This window comes from Myotis lucifugus, unplaced genomic scaffold, assembly GCF_000147115.1.
Source record: "Myotis lucifugus unplaced genomic scaffold, Myoluc2.0 scaffold_91, whole genome shotgun sequence".
Classification (NCBI taxonomy): domain Eukaryota; kingdom Metazoa; phylum Chordata; class Mammalia; order Chiroptera; family Vespertilionidae; genus Myotis; species Myotis lucifugus.
The window spans coordinates 69,234-82,340 of record NW_005871139.1 but is presented as its reverse complement, the minus strand read 5'-3'; the positions used below and the strand labels follow the sequence as shown (position 1 = coordinate 82,340).

Genomic DNA, 13,107 nt, shown 5'->3' with positions numbered 1-13,107 from the left:
GATACATCCGATTATGGATTAATATAAAAAATTATAAAGAACCAAAAAACAATTCAATTTAAAAATAGGCAGAGGACCTGAATATACATTTCTCAAAAAAGGACATACAGATGGTCAAAAGCCATCTGAAAAGATGCTCAATGTTACTAATCATCCGAGAAATGGAAATTAAAATCACAATGAGCTATCATCTCACACCTGTCAGAATGCCTATCACCAATAAACAAACAAACAAGTGCTGACAAGGATGTGGAGAGAAGGAAATCCTAGTGCAATGTTGGTGGGAATGCAGACTGGTGCAGCCACCGTGGAAAACCGTATGAAGCTTTCTCAAAAAATTAAATATGGAACTGCCTTATGACCCAGCAATTCCACTTCTGGGTATTTATTCAAAGAAATCCAAAACAATAATTAGAAAAGATATATGCATCCCTATGTTCACTGCAGTATTATTTACAATAGCCAAGATATGAAAGTGTCCATCAATAGATGAGCAGGTAAAGAAGATGTGGTACAACCCTGGCTGGGTAACTCAGTTGGTTAGAGCATCGTCCCAATACGCCAAGATCACAGGTTCAATCCCCAGTTCAGGATCAGGGCACATACAAGAACCAACCATTGAATGCATAAATCAGTGGGACAACAAATTGATGCTTCTCTCTCCTCTCTCTCTCTCCCCCCACCCCCTTTCTTTCTCTCTAAAATCAATCAATTAAAAAAAAAAAGATGTGATACATATATACAATGGGTTATTACATGGCCATAAAAAAGAATGCAATCTTTCCATTTGCAACATGGATGGACCTAGACTGAAATACATGAGATAGAGAAAGATAGATACCATATGATTTCACTTATATGTGGAACCTAAAAATAAGACAAATGAACATACAAAACAAAAACAGACTCATAGACTCAGAGAACAAAACTGATGGTTGGCAGATGGGAGGGGGTTGGGGGCTGGGTGAAAACGGTGAAGGGGTTAAGAAGTACACACTGGCAGTTACAAAATAGTGACAGGGATATAAATGAGAACACGGGGAATTGGAGAAGCATTCTAAGGCTGACTCAGTGGAGCCAGCATCTCCTGCTTAGTGACACAACCCTTTGTTTAAATGACTTGCTGGTGTCTTCTTCCATATTCCTTCAGGTCAACTAACTCCAAATGCGTGGTTTTACTTCTTTTTGTAAATTTAGTTACCATTGCATACATTTTCTTTATGACCTCATGTATATTGCCTGTACGTGCAAGCACACACACACACACAAATAATTCAGCTTTTCTACTTGGCAAAAGCTTTCTAAACTGAGTAACAGAACAGCGTGGCCAAAGTTCAAGGTGACTCAGCCCTTCAGCTTGCTCATCCATAAAACAGATGTCCTGCCCACTCTCCATGACTGTTTTAAGAATCAAGTGAAACAAGCTCTGTTAACTGTAAAGTGCCACAGCTACATAAAATGAAGTTACTGCCACTATACAAGCATGCCAGGAAAAAAAATAACTTTACAGTAATATTTATCAAATTTTTCTTTCCATTAACTTCAAAAATTCACCATCATGTCCAGATCAGCCTTCCACTAAGAGGAAACCGGCAGGATTTTCAAGTGCATACAACAAAATTAATAGAAATGAGCTTTCTGTAGATTATGAAAAACATTCATAATCCCCCAATACTAACCAAATGTTTACTGTTCTTGTATTTTTCATTCGTATATTTAGACTGTCCAAAAATCACCTTAATGATTGGGCCTAAGTTCCAATTCTCCTTCACCATTTACTTGCTGTATGACTTTAGTGAATTAACTTGCCTGACTCTCAATTTGATCATCCATAAAATGGGTATTATAATAGCACCTACTTAATGGCACTGTTGTAACTATTAAATGTGTTAATATAAAGTATTCATATTTATACCTGGCACTTAAAAATGTTATTCTTTTTATGTACCATCTTAATCTTTAACACTGATAGGCATAGAGCAGACACTTAATAAATCCTGGGTTGATGGATTTCATTAGAAAGTAGGATGGAAATACCCCACATAAAGTCATCTGGTCTGCTCCCAGATGACTTCATTGGAAGCAAGGCTGTATCAAAACAATTGGGCCAATCCTTGCCTTGTCTATTTTTAAACATCTTCAGGGGAAAAGTCTATATTTGGACCTCATTAAGTGTTTAACAACCTAAGCCATTTATGTTAATTATAAGGATGAATTCCTTAAATCCAGTAGGGTTCCCTCTATATTCATTTCCTCAGCTGGTTTCTCATTATTACAGGCTACTGGTCAGCTTTCCTTTTCAAAGCCCAACAACCTGGGCCCATTACTCCTTCCTCATAGTTAGCAATGTTTATTTTTACTTGAATTCCCAAATGTAGAAATATTTCAGGCACCATATTGACCCAGGTTAAAAAAATCCTGAAGAACTCAAAAAGGATTACACTGGAAAGTGCGAGAAAACCAAAAACCACAAAGTAAACTTTCCGTAGGTTTCAGTCTTGTCCTCATTGGCTCCAAAGGACGTCACTGATTCAACAATTCTGACAGGAACGATTTATTCTAGAGGGTAAATGAATATATTCATTTTTATTCAATCCTATTATAATGTTATGAAAAATGAGCCCCAGTATAAACTGAAAAAAGTCACCCAAGGAATAAAATCAATTAAAGATGTACTGATTACTTACACTCCGGCAGACTTGGATATTCAGTGCTTTAAGCTAATTTCCCTCTTGATATCTTCAGCTCTAATTCAGTAACACAAGTAATACTTATTAATAATATCAATACACCATATTCTAGCTCTGTCAACTTAATATCTTCTTGGTGGGTTTTATTTTATTTTTTTTACTAAAATGTCAATCTAACTTCTAGAATCCTACCCAAGAGAATCTATGCAAAATTACAATGAACAGATTGATTCTACAGACATAGTAATTAGCCATGGGCCTATTCATAAATGCCTGTAATTAAGTTCTTGTACATATTATAATAATTTTATTTGAAATTATGAGATTTGCATAATTTGGCTAATGTACACAACCCAGGGACTGTACTAAGTCTTTTATGTACTTTATCTCATCTTATCTTTATGAGAAAAAAATAGCTCAGAGATTCAACAATTTAAGGTTGTACCATCAGCAAGTAGCAGAGTAAAAATCTTAATTCAGTCATTCTAACATCAGAAAACCCTTCCAATGAGCCTTTTCTACAGCTTGTACTGCAGAGATATTTGAAAAACAATTGTGGTAACACAGTGAGAAAGAAGTTAGGGAGCCCTAGCTGGCGTGGCTCAGTGGATAGAGTGCTGGTCTGCGGACTGAAAGGTCCCAGGTTCGATTCCCGGTCAAGGGCACATGCCTGGGTTGCGGGCTTGATCCCTAGTGTGCGGCATGCAGGAGGCAGCCGATCAATGATCCTCTCTCATCATTGATGTTTCTATCTCTCTCTCCCTCTCCCTTCCTCTTTGAAATCAATAAAAATATATTTAAAAAAAAGAAGTTTGGGAAATATCTTTTCTATAAGGAGCCACCACAACACCAACCCAAGGAGAGAGACGAGGGCTCCTATGAAGTCTCCCAATCTAATCAGTTTTAATTTTTTTTAAAGACGAAGCAATAAAAAATATTATTTGTCTCTATTTTTTATATTAAGAAAAGCAAACATGCCCTGGCCAGGTAGTTTGATTGTTTAGAGTATCGTCCCGATAGGCCAGTGATGGCGAACCTATGACACGTGTGTCAGAGGTAACACACAAACTCATTTTTTTGGTTGATTTTTGTTAAATGGCATTTAAATATATAAAATAAATATCAAAAATATGTCTTTGTTTTACTATGGTTGCAAATATCAAAAAACTTCTATATGTGACACGGCACCAGAGTTAAGTTAGGGTTTTTCAAAATGCTGACACGCCGACTCAAAAGGTTCGCCATCACTGCGATGGGCCAAGGTTTCGGATTTAATCCTCAGTCAGGGCCCATACAAGAATCAACCAATGAATGCATAAGTAAGTGGAACAACAAACTGATGTTTCTCTCTCTCTCTAAAATCAATCAATACATATTTTTAAAAGCAAACATAAACTAGATTATTATGAATATTAAAAATTACAATTCAGTACGTTGAATTAACAGATGGCTTCACTACAGTTTTAGGTTTAGAAGGTAATAATACAAAAGTTCCAAAAAAATGTACACATTCCCCATTTTCATTTATGGGGCTTAAGGAACTCCACTCTCATTTAGAGATGATCAACATACCCTATCAGTCATATCCACTATGGTGGTCTCAGGAATGAGTATACAATCCCATCAAAGCCTTTAGCTGTGATTTCTAGGGAAGCGGTTACCAGAACTCTTTCTTGCTGTGGATGGCATGGTGAAGGGGGATTAACAGATAGGAAACCACCACTGCCACTTAGCTACAAGGAGGAGCTGGAGCTGCTGGACTCCCTGGTATGCAACCTGAGGGCGAGGCTGGCCCCTGCCGGTAAAACTACCTCTAAACCTTTCAGTTAAGGCCCTAATAAGTTCCCTTTTTATTAGTCAGGACATTTGTTCTGGCTTCCAGTCCCCGCTGACCAAAGATTCCTAATTAAAACAGGCAGTTAAAGTCGAGAAATATATTTTAAAAAATAATATCCTCTATTCCTTCTCTGGTCTTCCGCCAATAAAACAAAGAGAATCCACTAGTGCACACATTTTAAAGTGCATGGACCTTAAGAAATGTCAGTGTGGGAGCTAATGATGACAGCACAGGAAAACCGAAATGCCCAGTTTGTCAGTTAACAGTGTTACAGCACTGGTGCAGCTGACAAACCTTAAACTCATGAGTTCTGTATGGTAATCACCAGTTTTATTACACTGGCAATTCAGTCCTTTTGGATCAAGGATCCCCTTAAGAATCTGATGAAAGTTCCAGATTCCTTTCACCAGAAACCTGAAAATACGCAGACAGACACATTTCCCAGACAATTTAGGGGTTTCAAGAGCGCCTCCACCTCAAGCCCAACCATGTAGATCCACAGACCTCATTGTAAAAACTCACGTAGTTCCAAATGCTTGGGCAATTTGGGAAACAGAAAAGGCGCAACAAGCATCTTCCTGGTCAGTTTCTCAAAAAGGTCTTTCTCTGTGCCGGGAGACCCCCACACATCTCCTCCAAGATGCCTAACGGTCATTCTTTCAAGAACCTTTCTCCATCCCACCAAATTGTAAAGGCTTTCATTCCTCACCTTCCAGTGGTTACAACAAAAATAAGGTAGAAATCGTGAAAAACATGAACAGAAACCTTTTGTATTCTGTTATCAAATATGATTTTATATTATTTCTACATTTCCCTGTCCAATCAATTTTAAGTTACTGAAAAAGCTTCATGAAAGTATTTGTAATTATTTCTATAAAACACAGGACATAAAGCCTTTAGTATATTCTTCCTTTATACACTTATTCCTTTGGGAAAATGAGCTTCAATTTATTTTTTTCTATAATGCACACTTCCAGATGACTTGCTGTAAATGAGAAGGCAAAGAGTTCTATATCTGAATCTCTACCATTTAACCTGCAGTAATTAATTACACTAAAATGCATCTATAAGCATCTCTAATATGACCAAGAAGCCAGTAAGTTCAATCACTGCTTTATATATCAGGAAACAGAGATATGCAGAAGAATTAAATGCATTATTCCCAGCTATCATAGTTGAATAATATTAAGTGGTGCTTTTAAAAGCTCAGAATGCATGGCCAAGGTGATCCCTACATACAATAAATATGTCACACTTCAGAAAGCTACAAGAAAATTAATTGCCACAATTATTTTATTATCCAAATAATCTCTAATTATGGACGAATATACTATCATGGTACACAGCAGAAATTACAGATGATGGCTTTGCTACATATACATTTGACTCTTGAACAACACAGATTTGAACTATGTGTGTCCACTTATAAGCAGATTTTTTTCCATTTTCTCTTCCTTGTAATTTTTTTTGTTGTTGTTAATCTTCACTTGAGGATATTTTTCCCATTGCTTTTCAGAGAAAGTGGGGAGAGCGGGGGAGAGAAAGAAAAACATGTATGCAAGAGAGACACATCGTCTGGTTGCCTCCTGCACGAGTCCTGACTGGGGGTGGGGAGCCGGAGACCCTTCAATGCGTGAGATGATGCTCTAACCACTGAACACACCAGCCAGGGCTATAATTTTCTTAACTGCATTTTCTTTTCTCCAGGTTACTTTATTGTAAGAATACAGTATATAATACATATAACACAAAATATGTTAACTGATGGTTTATGTTATCAGTAAGACTTCCGGTCAACAGTAGGCTATTAGTACAGTGGGGCCTTGATTTACGAGTGTCCCAACTATCGAGTTTTTTGAGATACCAGCTGTCTCTCGGCCGATTTTTTGCATTGAGTTGACAGAGTAATTTGAGTTAACGAGCTCCTTAACGAGCTCAGTCTTGGAACGAATTAAACTTGTAAGTCAAGGCCCCACTGTACTTAAATTGTGGGAATCAAAAGTTATTATGCGGATTTTCAACGGGTTAAGAGTCGGCCCCCCTAACCCCTGTGTTGCTCAAGGGTATTTGTGAAACAATGACAAATACATACTTTCCTATTTCAGTTGCAGGTTAACAGTCAGAAATCACAATCAACTTTTTAAAAAGGCATGTGAAACATCACCACCTTACTCGTTTCATAAAATAAAAAGTGCAGAAGGAAACCTTTCTCAGTCCACGTGAGAGCTCACACAAGGCTTAACACAATCTCGGCGGCACACACTAGCTCTACTGGAGTCAGACAGTGAGCCCCACAGCTCACCTGGCCACAGCATTTTTTGCTCCCCTCTCCCCCAAGTTACACTTTGAACCACATGCCTTCTGAGTTCTGGCACAACGAGGTTAGGTCTGTTTGGCCTGTGCTTTCACCACAGCTCAATTCCCTTTCCTAAGGCAGACAAGAGCCTTCCCTTTAATACAGCCTCTCCTGCTCCCAAAGACAGCCAGGCTCTGGCTCAGTACAGACCCAGGACCTGGCCGAGCTGAGGCTGCCTGGGAGGAAGGAGGCCTGCCTCCAGAGTGGACCTAGCGCCCCGGGAAGAAAGCCAGTGCGGGAGCCAGGGGAAGCCACCTGGGAGAGGATGTGGTCACCAAGAAAAGTGGGAACACACAGGCATGCGAGTTCAGGAACGCCACCAGCTCAGCCAGGGAAGGGAACAGCCAGGAGTGGTTCGCAACTTTTTAGATTCCCAAAGCATTTTCAAACATGGGAAATTCTGAACAGGAGTCTTTTCTTCAAGCTGTGTGTGCATACGATTGAGAAAAATATTTGGTTTCCATATTGGAAACTAGGGAGGAGTGGCGGACAGCCACAACCGTAAGTGTTGTGAGGGCTGCTGAGAGCTAGCCCTGCGGGACGTCCCGCTGCTCAAACAGGTCACTTCTCAGTGTTGGGGAACCGACTGAGAATAGAAGTTCACTGCCAGGCACCGGTGTGCCCTCCAGGCCGTCTCCCCACATTCCAGTAAACACTTGATCTTTCTCAGGTGCCAGGCTTCAGTCTCCCATCTCTCACTGCAGGAAACCCAATCCCACTCTCACTCTCGGACAGCTAGCGGCAGCCAGCAGGGCATGACTAATGAAGGAGTGAAAGTAAATATGACACTTTGATGACAAAGCAGGGCCCAGATTTAAGGTACAACTGGTAGAGCAGTTGGAGAAGGGAGCAGAGGTACAGTTCATGCTATTCAATCTGGGGACACAAGCAGACTATTATCTGGGTCTGTTATAGGTTGTGGGGTGGGGGGCATGGACAGGTAGTGCCACGGAGGGGAGGACTGCATCTCCAGGTATGAGAGCAATGAGGAGACACTCACAGGAGGAAGACAGGACCTGAGGAGTAAAGACACCAGGGTCCTGAGCATATTTCTGAGAAAGGAGTCTGGGCAAATGGGGGGTGGGGGGAGGACAAGCCAAATTATCAAAATTGAAACACAAACACAAGGTGAATGCTGAACCAAAAGCTAAATGCAGAATTTTAAAATCCCTCCTGCCTGGAGTCAGAACTGGTTCCAGAAACGCTGTGTGGCTAAGCCAAGAGATGGGAATCACGGAGGGGTGGGGCCTGGGGGGGCCTGGAGTCCAGGCAGAATCCGAACGCCTGCTTTAGTCCGAGCCGTGAAGATGACTAATAGTGGAAACCAGACTCAAGAAATCATGAGTCACCCTTAAGGGAAACCGCCGTCAGCGTCAGTACCTTCTCTGGGAACTTGGAACACATGTGCTTGAACAAATATTTTGGAATGTAATGTCTTGCATCAACATGGAATCGTTCCTTCATTTTGGATAGGTCATCACTTACTTTTCTGTTCTCAGAGCTCTTCGGTTACCACATGAGGCTCATAATATCTGTTTAGAATACTTTTACTGATAGAAAACAGCAATAAGAGCTAACCTTTTGGCAAAACGAAGTTTTACACTTGAGCTCCTTACGCAGAAGGAAGGCGTCCGCCAACCATCCACTCCGGACTGGTCTCACCCTCACCAGGAAACTGCCAGTGGACCGATGCTCAGAATGAATGTGCAGTATGGTTTCCCAGTCGCAGCTGGGCAATTAAAATCTGAATTTCTATAAAGTGAGATGAGCTCATTTTCTCACACACAGCCCTTCCAGCTTAAGAAAACATTTGCTAATGTCCTATTATAGGTCAGGCATTGTGTGAGCTGCTAAAGAGATTACAAGAATAACTAAGACAAAAAAAATACTTGACTTTAAAGTAAAAATAGAATTAAAAGGTTAAGGATTATTAGTTCGCTATCTATGAGAGATATAATACTCAGGATTTAATTAAAAATATTTTCCCAGATATTCTTACAGATACAATAGCCTGGGCTGCTACTCGTAATCACATCAACATGGATGAATCTCCAAAAAGATTATGCCACGGGAAAGAAGTCAGGCACACAAAAGACTACCTTCTATATGATCCCATTTATATGATGATCAAGAACAGGCCAAACAAATTTATGGTAGAAGAAGTCATGTGTGACATCTGGAGTGTGGGGAGAAGGCTTGACTTGAAAGGCCAAAGTTATACACAGCTTACCAAACGGAATGATTAACTGTGTGTTTTATGGTATGTAAAATCTGACTTTTAAATATTAAAAAATACCCTCGGACTAAATAAATATTACTAGGAATAGAGTGGTCAGATAAAATCATGGCAAAGAGTGTATCTGGTATACTTGATCTCAACAGCATTTATAAAGAAAATATACCCAATTTGGAAGGAATTTGATGTAATGGCTATGACAAGAAGTTTAATAATATAGTCATATCGCCTCATAGATTTCAGTCATGGGTAAAAGATCCTAACATGGAAAACTAACAGGGTTTTAAAATAGTAATGAAAACAGAATTTGTATCCATTTCCTTCTGCCCTATCAACTGGAAACAAAAGTTTTCATTTGCATCTTCCACATCACTCTGCTACCAGGTACTGTGGTTCTTCACAGGGAAGGCATTCTGAGAGGGATTCTCTCGTACAGTAGCCCTGCCACCACCACCCCCAGCCCCTTATCCATGAGGGATATGTTCTAAGACCCTTATGGGTGCCTGAAACCACAGACTCTATATATATAGATATATAGATATATATATATATAGATATATATATAGATAGATAGACAGATATGTTTTTTCCTAAATATACATACCCATGTAATTTAATTTATAAATTAGGCACAGTATGAGATTAACAACAATAATAAATATAAAAATTATAATATATTAGTTATAAAAATTACTTCTCTCTCTCTCTCTCTCTCATCACCGATCAATAAACTAAGATGACTACTAAGTGACTAAAAGGCAGAGAGCATATACAGTGTCAACACACTGGACAGAGGGATGATTCATGGCCTGGGTGGGACAGAGCAAGATTCCATGCTACTCAGAATGGCGCACAATTTAAAAGTTATGAATTGTTTATTTCTGTAATTTTCCATTTAATATTTCCAGACCGTGGTTGACTGTGGATAACTGAAAACATATAAAGCAAAACCTCAGGTAAGGTGTGTGTGTAGGGGAGGGGAGATACACTACTTAATATCAGGATTTCTCAAAGGAAAAATCCTTGGTGGAGCAGGTCAGAGTGCCTGTGGGGCTTTTCCATGCTCACACACATTCTGATTCATGTCTCAGGGGCTTGGTTATGACTCCCAGCTAAGGCCAGTCACTTCCGACCGGAATGAGTCACACCCCTCAGCAGCATGGCAGGAAGACTAAAGATCCAGTTCCTGGCTGAGAATTCAGGAAACGGGCTCTTTCCTAGCTCCCTGCCCTTTTCAAGTGGGAAAGGAAAGGTGGACTGCAGGGAACAGGTGGATCTGCCTCATTCCTCTTTCCTCCTCCTTCGTCAGCTCAAGGCAACTGCACAGATTGCTTAGGCCCAACCTCTCAGCTCCTCCTTTAACTTAAGGAAGGGAGAAGATGCTACACTGAGTTACAAACCGAGAATAAAGGGAACTGGAAATGACCTACCAAGTTTTGGTCCTTCCCTACTCAGTGCTAATATTTTAGCCCATCTTCCAAGAAATAAAGGGGCATACGACCATACAGCAACCATGCTACTTGCTCACCTTTGCAAGGTGCATTAATAGCTGTAGGAATCAATATAAACAAAGCTCCCAATGGAGCTGGAACTGTGAGCCTAAAACCATTTGCGGTGTTTTACACATGAATCTAATGTACACCTTGAGCCCTCTCATAGACCTGCTTTTTCAAGAGTCTAAGGCCATGTTATTGTTAAAATTATGAAAACAGCAGCTGCACTGGTTAGCTATCCCCAGGTGAGGGCCCATGCTGGCTTGGGATACAGCCAAGTTCTGTTCTCAGCAGTGCTATCCCGGTTCAGTCTCCTTTTTCACAATCTTCAAGTATAATTTGCTGGTGGTCTGTCAGCACATTTGCCTTCTCTGCCAGTCTGCCTACTCGTCAAGGGCAGAGGCTGCTTCTGCCTTGTGTATTGCTAAATACCTAGTGCTGAGCACAATGCCTGGCACACAGAAGGTGCTGGGTAGACATGGGGGAAATGAATGAGCTTCAGCATGCATTTCTGAGTTATTTTATCACTTATTAGAATATAGGCTCCAATGAAGACAGGGTCCTCTATACCTGATTTGGGATCCTCAAACTCTAAAATGACCCACAGGAGGTCTTCCGTAAATATTGAATGAATAAAGATTGTGAGACAAGATCAATCCAGGGCTCTGAGCTAAATTAAATCTCTATGCACATGAGGTTTTAAAAGGGCAATAGACTGATTTATGAAGGAATTTCCACAGTCAGCTTTCAAAGGGTCGTTTCTGTGTGTGCCAAGTAAGTTGAGATTGTGATGGAACGCCTCAAATAAGTTTTTTTTTTTTTTTTTGGAGTGTAAAACAAGCCTGTAGCCACAGTTCAGAGAACTGTACCTCTCAGGAAAACCATGGTTGTCCCGTGGCTCAAAAGCCATGTGCTGCCCTAACCGGTTTGGCTCAGTGGATAGAGGCTCGGCCTGCGGACTGAAGGGTCCTGGGTTTGATTCTGGTCAAGGGCATGTACCTTGGTTGCCGGCACATCCCCAGTAGTGGGTGAGAGGAGGCAGCTGATGGATGTTTCTCTCTCATCGATGTTTCTAACTCTCTATCCCTCTCCCTTCCTCTCTGTAAAAAAATCAATAAAATATATATTTTTTTTAAAAAGCCATGTACTGTGTCGCTTACCCTTACAGCAGATGACAAGGCCACTAGAAAGTTCACGTCTCCTGTGTTCTGTAAGCTGCGTTGTGCTGGTTGGAGAAGCACAGACCCAGTGGTTACTGAATACTGTTTCAATTTAAATGGAAGCAGGAATTACAAGACAGTCAGGCAATCTTCTGAACGGAGCCTAGGCTGAACCCCTGGATGACAAGAACTGCAATTCTAAGTGCAGTCATGAAGAATGGAATTTTGGTTTTTACTGAAAAGTCACTTCAATGGAAGGCTTAACTATACAGCAAAGACCTTAAATTCTACCAGATCTGGGGATAAAAACAGCCTTCTTCCTTTCCCTTTGTTGTCTCCTGCTCCAAGGGAAAGCAGTATCTCACTTTCCTTAGGTCTGAGGCTCCTGAATACGGGCGCTCTCCGTTTCTGTGAAGAAGCAGGCTAGGTGTCCGATGAAAATACTGGGACAGAGGAAGGATAAAGGACTCTCCGGAGACTGATGAAGAGTAGGAAAAAAAGCTGACCTGGGATAAATAAAAAGGACCACAGGCCAGAAGAGGGGCCCTTTCTTCCTCACCAGTCAGCTGCAGTACAACAGGATGCTGGCCCACACCCTGGCCCAGTCGAGGTGAGGCTACCTGCAGCAGGCGGGTGAAGTTCCTCTTTCAACACAGGGAGGAGCCCTCTTTTTACTTCAATCTCCAGGAGACAAACTGCTAATCAAATTCAGGTTTTCATCTGCAAATCCAAACCTCAAGAAAAGATCACTGTCACCTGATCCCTCAGACCTACACTTGTCTAAGGCTCTTGGGGAGGGGAAGGTGGGGCCCCTCAGGGAGAGAAAGGAAGGACCCACTCTCTCCTTCACCCCTCCAGACCCAAGGGGGTGCAGATTCCCAAAGTACCTCACAGCCCTCGGAGAGTGGGGTTTGGCTGTGCAGGATAATGAGGTAGCTGAGAAGGTCCTCTCTCAGAGACCCGAGATCATCTCCAATCCTGAAGACACTTAGAGAAGAGGTGCCAAAAGTGAGCTGCCTGCATACACAATGGCCAAAACCTGGGAAGGGGATGGAGGGAAGGTTGTCAAAGTCAAATGGGTTTTTAATGTCAGGTCAAAGATCACTGCCCTCACATGCCTCGTGCCTGCCTTCCCTCCAGTGAACAGTGAACTCTCTGAATGATCCTCCAAGCTTCCACCATTCAGTGGTGACAATGGAATCTCGGAGAACCCTGAGCCCTGAGAATCTCACCATTCACCTTCTTCTCCTCTCTTCTCCTGTCATATTCTAAAGGCTCAATTTGCAATAAAAGCTATTTACTTCTTACTTGTCTCCTTGCTCATTTTTTGTGCAT

At 41.2% G+C, this 13,107-nt stretch overlaps 1 protein-coding gene across 1 annotated transcript in view; it reads right to left on the bottom strand.

Moving 5' to 3' along the window:
* The window catches only part of ANO6 (anoctamin 6), a 172,895-nt gene extending 160,103 nt beyond the window's left edge, over positions 1-12,792 (bottom strand). Inside the window, exon 1 of the mRNA XM_014458152.2 lies at positions 12,660-12,792. The gene's annotated coding sequence lies outside the window, so the exon portion shown is untranslated. The remainder of the gene's footprint in view (positions 1-12,659) is intronic.
* Between the last annotated feature and the right edge of the window lie 315 nt (positions 12,793-13,107).